Below are 8,142 nucleotides of genomic sequence, written 5' to 3' on the forward strand. Positions count from 1 at the left end.
ATTAATATCAAGAGCCTAGGCTTAGAAGTCGATCACAGGTGTGTATTTTAAGTTCATTCTGAAAGCTGTTTGGTAACCATTTCCTACTAACCCCACTACACAGGTACAGTATATTCAGGGGCAGGGATAGCAGGAATGTGTTTGGTGAAAAGTGTGACTGGAGAGAGTACAGAAGCCCTGGGTCACAACATGCAAATAAAATAAATTCTTCCCTAAGTAGCTTAGAAGTCGATCACAGGTGTGTATTTTAAGTTCATTCTGAAAGCTGTTTGGTAACCATTTCCTACTAACCCCACTACACAGGTACAGTATATTCAGGGGCAGGGATAGCAGGAATGTGTTTGGTGAAAAGTGTGACTGGAGAGAGTACAGAAGCCCTGGGTCACAACATGCAAATAAAATAAATTCTTCCCTAAGTAACATGGCTCTGGCTCCTTGTCCATTGCCCTGCCCTTTGAAAGGAGTCCAGTCCAACAGCATCCATGTGACTTGTCCACTATGCTATGAGGGAGTTCATGGTCAAGGGGGGAAGATGACACCTAAGAGATTTTCAGCACATGGGTATATATTTCCATGTTTTCCTAAAGTAGATCATGAACATAATTTATTGTCTTTTGGGTAGCTTTCTGTTTGCTCTATCCTTATTAGTGAATAGATAATAGCCATCTAAACAGAAGCCTGGGAAGCAGTCCCAGTCCTGTACATATATGCACACATGTGCATGTTCATGTGCGTGTGCAAGTATGTGTGTAGGGGCACACACACAAGTACCAAGTCAACAAAAGTCCTGGATATTCTGCCTCATGAATTCCCTTGAAATCTGCCTGCTGATCCGCATTTCCCACCACTAATCCCTAATTCAGCTGGGTCACCTTGATGTGTTCCACCAAGTCTCCTCACCCAGCATAAGGGTAGTCACTCTAAAAGGCCAGAACTTCTCTGTGGAAAACCTTCTTGGTGTTCCATTGATTTCTGATGAACCCCAGACTCCAGAAGAGCACTCATTGCCTTCTGTGATTTGGTCTTTGTTTAATCTTCAGCCTGAGCTCACATTAATTCTCAGTTTATGTAATTATGTCCCAACCTCACCAAACTTCATAAAATTTTCCCATTGCCCAGAGCACTTTTGCTGCTGATCCTCCACCGGAAAAAAACTATCCACTGAATATTCAAATTACCTATCGTTCACTAAAATTCAGTTCTGGTCAACTCCACAAATAGTTATTAGACTCCTACTAAGTGCCAGACTTGTGCTTCCTACATTATAATCTTTACCAAGCTTGCATATTTATTACTCACCACTTAGATGTTACAAGACCATGGCCACAGATTTCTGAATGACCTACAGACCTGGCTTGCCAATACATACAATATATTCAGAAATATATTTTAACTAGTTGTCATTTAGATGTACCAGACCATACTTGTCTAATAAAAGTAACAATAATCTCGTATTTATATGAGTTTTAAATCCCTGTCAAATAACATAAATCCATGGAAGTGTGGTAATTACTATTTTATAGATGAAAAAAGATCAAGATTCTAATACTCATAAGTTGAGGTGGCACTTGAATACATTAGGAATTAGAGTATTCATCATGGTGAGTACACACCAAATCACAGTGAAATGGCACCCAATAGTGCCATGTCTCTGAATCATCAGTAAAAAGCACAATATCCACTATATACTAAGAGTTCTGTAAAGATTCACTGTGTTGATGATGAATTCCCATTATCTAATTTAAAAGTCCACTATGATTTGCATGGATTTACCCTGAATGATTAATTCTTGACAGAAATAGTAAAAATGGTATAACAGGATATTAGAAGTCTCTGTGTCTTGCTCCATTTCATTATGACTGGGATTTGGGAACTCGGACAAAACAACGGGGAATTCTGATCATTCTAAAGGTAAACAAATTTAAAACCAACTGAAAAATGAGAAAGTCAGCGGATCCTAGAAGTTATTTGACTGATCGCACTCACTGAAGAATATGCAGTGTGTGTAGAGCCAGGAAGCTAGCCTGGGACCTGTCCTGGGACTGTAGAACTTTCTCCCATGCCACTTTTAAGAATATTAGTTGCTTTCCTGATGGTCAAGAACTTCTGGCTTTATCAGATCTGCCGAGATGGTGATTTGGGGACTAAACATACACTTCCCATTGCCTTATCTGCATTTACAAGTGTGAGGCCTGTGCAAAACAATGCATTAATGGGTTTTGCTTTTTAGTTCATGGGGTATCATCTGAAAGACAGGATGTTTCCAGGAAGGTTGGCTATCAGCACATATGCACTTGTAGAAGAGGCAATAGAACTAAACCGATCCAGAGCTGGAGTAATTACAAAACCAGAGCTCCAAAGAACAAGGAACCCAATGCAATAGCAACATTAACAGTGAACTATAATATTGAAACCTTTGCTGATGCTCTGATTAAGATGCTAGATAAAATCACCATTTCTTGGTTAGTGTCCTCATTTCTAAACCTTGTACTGTTTTCTGAGCTCTGAGGCCTGCTTAGACATACTAACGCTGCTAATAAATGCTCATGTAGAGGAAGAATCACCAAGACTTGAATTTACAAAGACTAAAATCCCTAAGTAATCATCACTGAAGTAGATCACTAGGCCTCAGACATGGATCTGGTCACCATGTGGGACACATCTATAGCTGCAGTTGAGGGAAAAATATTAACTGGGAAATAGTTTTGCTTATCTTTCCTACAAGTTTTTCAGGCTGCTGATATGTTTTATCACCCAAGTCGCCTGCACTTATTCTAGAAAAGTTAGACTATACAAAGAAACAATGATATTTTCATTGTAAGCATATAACAATGCTGTAATTCATGTATTACTTAGTAGTATAATTGCACAGTTCAGTTCTTTATATTTCTCATATTCAGATCCCCACCCCCATTTCCATCTCCATCCTACTCCCTTTCCCCCAACTTTATGTCCTCTATTATTATGTTCCTTTTTTTAAGGCCTGTCAAGTCTAATTATGTTCCCCAAATGCTCATGGGTGTGGACCCATCACTTGGAGTCTGGTTAACCTCCTAAGCATCACACCCTTAAAGAAAACTTAATCTCCCTCTCCCAGAAGCTATCAGTTGCCCACAGATCCTCAGCTAGTGTTACAACTTCTTTCCTCTTCCCCCATGCTGGGCCCATATCTAGCTTGGGCTTGCACCGGTCTTATGTATGTTGTCATAAGCACAATAGGTTCATCTCTGCAACTGCCCTCTTCTGTCCAGAAAACATGGTTTCCTTGTATTCATCCACCATCTCCAGCTCTTACAATCCTTCCACCCCTTCTTCCCCAATGATGGCCTTGTCTTAGTTACTTTCTATTGCTATGATAAAAATATTGGCCAAAACCAACATTGGGGAGAAGGGTTTATTTGGCTTAGAAGCACAATTGCTCATGAAGGGAAGCCAAGGCAGGAACTCAGGGAAGAAATCTGGAGGTCATTTCATGGAGGAATGCTGCTTACTGATTTGATCCCATGGCCCATGTTCAGCCTGCTTTCTTATACGATATAGGACCACCTGCCCAGGGGTGGCACTGTCCACAGTGGGCTGAGTCTCTCATATCTCAGCAATCAAGAAAATGCCCCACAGGCATGGCCACAGGTCAGTCCAATGAAGGAAATTCCCCAGTTAAGTTTCCCTCTACCCAGGTGTGTCAAGTTGACAACTAAAGCTATTCAGCACAGTCCCTGAGCCTTGGGAGTAGAAGGTGTGGTATAGGCAACCCATTTAGGGATGAGCACTCCACAGTCTCTTTCTCTGCACATTGGCCATTTGTGGGTCTCTCTCTGCTAATCTGCTAATCACCATCTGCAGCCAGAAGAACTTTCTCTGTTGAGAGTTGAGAGGTACACTGATCTATGGGTATAGCAACATAGTTTAATAGTGTCTTTGTTTAGCAGAATAGTAGTAGGTTCTCCCCCATGGCCTATAACCTGTCTAGCCACAGGTTCTTGGTGCTGATAACAATGCGAGTTATGCTCTTCATCTTGTGAAATGGGCCTAAATCCAATCAGAATGTTACTCAACATTCATGCCAGTGAACATATCTCATCAGGCCAGTTGCTGTAGCGCACAGGGTTCACAGCTGGGTAAGGATGATGATTACTTTTCTCTTCCTTTAGTACACACATCAGTTTCTAGTACTATGAAAGCTAGCAAATAGAGATGATGCTTTGAGGTCAATACCAGCTTTATTTCTCCTTGTTTATTCCATGACTCACATATGCAGTGTTTTCAGCAATAGTGTCTTGCCATCAAGTTCTGGCATGTAACAAAGAGCAATGGAAATAACCAATATTGTTTGAGGGTACAGAATGTAGCCCCTGTCAGCAACTCCAAAAAAGGGAGTCTATTCCTGGCATTAGACTTTTTATTGGTTATCCTGTGGTATGTTATAGGGCCTTTGAACCCCCATTATAGGGTAACTTCATTTAAACTCTTTTATATATGTATATGTATATATTTTAAAGAAGTTTCTATAATAGTAGGTTTTCATATGACTTTAATAAAAAACCTTTATTATTATTAACCTTCCCCATACTCCCTCCTCTTCCCTGCCCTCCCATTCCCCATCCTATTTAACCCTTCCTATCCTTTCTCCCTTTATATAACTGCATTCTATATCCCCTTCCATGAACTTCCCCCACCCCATGGCCCCTTCTATGGATTTTCCAGCTGAAGCACACCTATCTAAAGAGTCAAAGTTAGCCACCACTTATGAGAGAGAACATGGGATCCTTACCTTTCTAGCTCTGGGCTACCTAATCTAGCATGAGTGTTTCCAATACCATCCATTTACCTTTGAATTTCAACATTTTGTTTTTCTTAACAGCTGAAAATAATATCCCATTATGTAAATACATCATGCTTTCATTATCCATTCATCAGTTGAAGGACATCTAGGTTGTTTCCATTTCCTGGCTACTGTGAACAGAGCACAGATGAACAAGTATCTCTGCAGTAGGATGTAGAGTCCTTTGGGTACATACCCAAGAGTGATGACTATATCATGTGGTAGATCTATTTCTAGCTTTTTTATGTGTATGAATGTATTGCCTGCATGTATGTATGTGGACCTATGTCATGTAATGCCCACGAAAGTCAGAAAAGGACATAGGATTCCCTGGAGTTTAGAATAGTTGTTAGCTACCATGTGGGTACTAGGAATCAAACCTGGGTCCTCTACAAGAGCAGCCAGTGCTCTTAACCACTAAGCCTTCTCTCCAGCCCCCACTGGGATTTTCTTAACCATGTTTATCATGTTTTCCACACTGTTATATCTGCTTTAAAAAGCTTTGTCTCACATTTATCCCCTGCCTTCCAAGGTCAGCACAGTCCCAGGGTAGTATAGAGCATCTCTCAAAATGTATTGTAGCATTCATCTGTCTTGTTTGGGGAGGCCATGGAAACTCTACCAGGTGGACCTTATCCAGTGTCCAGTATACAAGAGGATGGTCAACACAGAAGAAAATATCCTCAGTGCTCCCAAGCAAAGCCATAGTCAAGGAAGACCTTTCATTCATTGTTTAACAGATGGAACAACCAGTTAAATAAAAATTAGCTATTTAGCTATTCTTGATAGTAAAAGAAAAAAAATGGTTAATTTTAAGGCTACAGGGCCTTAAACACCCAACAGAAAGGAATAACCAAAGACTAAAATGATTGGCTTTAAAGAAACAAAACAAAACAAACAAACAGCTCAAGGGATCACTCTCCCCAGAAATTAGGCTTAAATCCCTATGAGTTGTTATTTAGAGAACCAACTCCCTTTCATTTTTTTTCTTGATAAAGAAAATGCTGCTCAGATATAGGATAACACAACCTTGACTCAGTTTCAATGCTGCAATATAAACAATATGGAGAGCCTACCATTGTTCTAACCTAAAAATCATGTAATGGTTAAATCTCTCTCTCTCTCTCTCTCTCTCTCTCTCTCTCTCTCTCTCTCATCCAAGAGGGACCTCACACTATGATTCTAGCCACTCCAACAGCTATCAAAATGCCTAAAAGTGAATCCTGGGTTCATCATTAAGTCAGCCTTGAAGAACAAGGTAAAAGGGGGCTTAGCAAATACACACTCTTATGAGTCTGTCAAGAGATTCTAATGGACTTTAATCCAGACAATTTTATGGCTCCCTAGATAGGCCCGCTGGAGGGGTGTCCCAGCTGCTATACCCAAAGACCTCACCAGACAGAAAGAAGCCAGATTTGGTCATTACTTCAATTCCCCTGGTAGGAGTTGGAATTATGAAGAAATTATGAAGAGATATGAAGATAGAAGTGAGACAGGCAGCTTAGAGATATGGTTAGGGATATGGGCTTTGTTTCGTGTGCTAAGTTACAAGTCAAAAATGTCCTGGATCCTGTCCTAGTTGGATGCTATTAATGCCAGAAGTGTTTGGGGGCTCTGATCCCTGATTTGGTTCTAAATGATGCTAGAGCTACCTCTTCAGAGGGGAGAATGTTACTGTAACCTAGATCAGGACCCTGTGGAAGCCCATTGAGGAAAACTGTTTCTCTGGTCTGGGTGGAAATCTAACATTCTAAAATACCCAACATAAAAGAAATAATGTGGCATTTATTATTATGCCTACATCATAATCACCCGAACAAATAGTCGAAAACTCTTAAGTTTTAAGAGTCAGCCTGAACTCAGAGGACACAAATTCCCTTAGCTATCTATTAAAACCGTCTATCTCCCAGAACTGTGTTGATAGACCTCTCTTATCCCCTCAACTTGTGCAGACAGTACTATCTGTGTCCTACCCTGTGCTGATAGGACTGTCTCTGGAATCCTGATTTTCCCACTGTGTCCCTCAGTCAGGCCACATACATAATTTATTCAAAATGGTTTCTCCAGCCTCATTGGTATAGTACAAGTTCAAGTTCAGCCCCACCCTTGATCTCCACAGAACATCTGGCCTTTTCATCCCTAGTATCTCATTCATGCAAGGTCATATGTCCTTTCCCAATCTCCACTGTGTCCAATGGAGATGAGTAGGAGCACCACTTGCAGTGCTTTGATATGGTAATTCTTAAGCATTCATTACTCATTCTTAAACATTTATTGTCTTTGGGGTGGAGTACCCAACTGAGGTTGCTGAGGAGATGCCCATCAACAGACCTGAGAGCACATGATTTTGCTGGGTTAATTAAAGGTCATTAGTCCACCACTATGCAAATTATCATAAAAATTGGCTTAAAAATCATCTTTTTAACTTCAGTAACTACTGGGGGATCAGGCTGACAAGATGGCTTGGTGGGCAAAGATGCTCACCTTCAAGCCTGACCACCTGAGTCTGATCCCTGGGACCTACATGGTGGGACCAGAGACTCTATGCCTTCAAGTTTTCCTCTGACTTCCACATGTGTGCATGCACATACACAAAATAAATAAATAATAAATATATAATTTAACCTGCCTTAAAAGATATGTTCCACACAAACAAGGAGGAAGAGAAAGTGACAGCTTACTGATTCAGGGTTTGAGGGGACAAGGACTCATTCAGAGAATAGATGATGAAAATATTCCAATAATTGCTGATGCAGTTGAACCCTGTGAACTGGCTAACATGATGAATTGGTGACTATTGTGGTATGTGAATTATATCTCAATAAAAGGAATATTTGCATGTGTTTATAATGAAATAAAAAATTGAATTCCCCCAAATAACTCATTAGTTCAGATTATGTCCATTAATAAAAGTCATTTCCACAAGTTAATCCAGTCTGGCAGGTTGATCACCTGGCTAAGGGACCACTCCCAAGGAAGGTGGGCCCTAGATTTGTCTCCCAAGTCATGAACCTGTTATTCTTCTGAAAGGCTTCCATGGGCTCCCAGAGTGACTGTTGTAACTAATAGCTTAGGGCTCCCCGTGAGGCCCAGATTGGAGAGGAAAAGAGTGGTTCCTGATAGAAGATGGCTGTAATAAGAAGGAGTCCAGTAGGAGAATCAGTACAGTCCTGAGTGACCACGGGGGAGATCCTGGGAGTGCCAGAATGGGAAGAAGCTGAAGGTAACATGACCAACCCAATGTTCTTTTTCATGAACTTTCTAAAAACAGCTATAGGTATTGGAGTGAGGAAAGTGAGCAAAAGAAAGATCTCTTTAAT

The sequence above is a fragment of the Nannospalax galili genome, unplaced genomic scaffold (genome assembly GCF_000622305.1).
Source record: "Nannospalax galili isolate Female #2095 unplaced genomic scaffold, S.galili_v1.0 scaffold1833, whole genome shotgun sequence".
NCBI classification, from domain to species: domain Eukaryota; kingdom Metazoa; phylum Chordata; class Mammalia; order Rodentia; family Spalacidae; genus Nannospalax; species Nannospalax galili.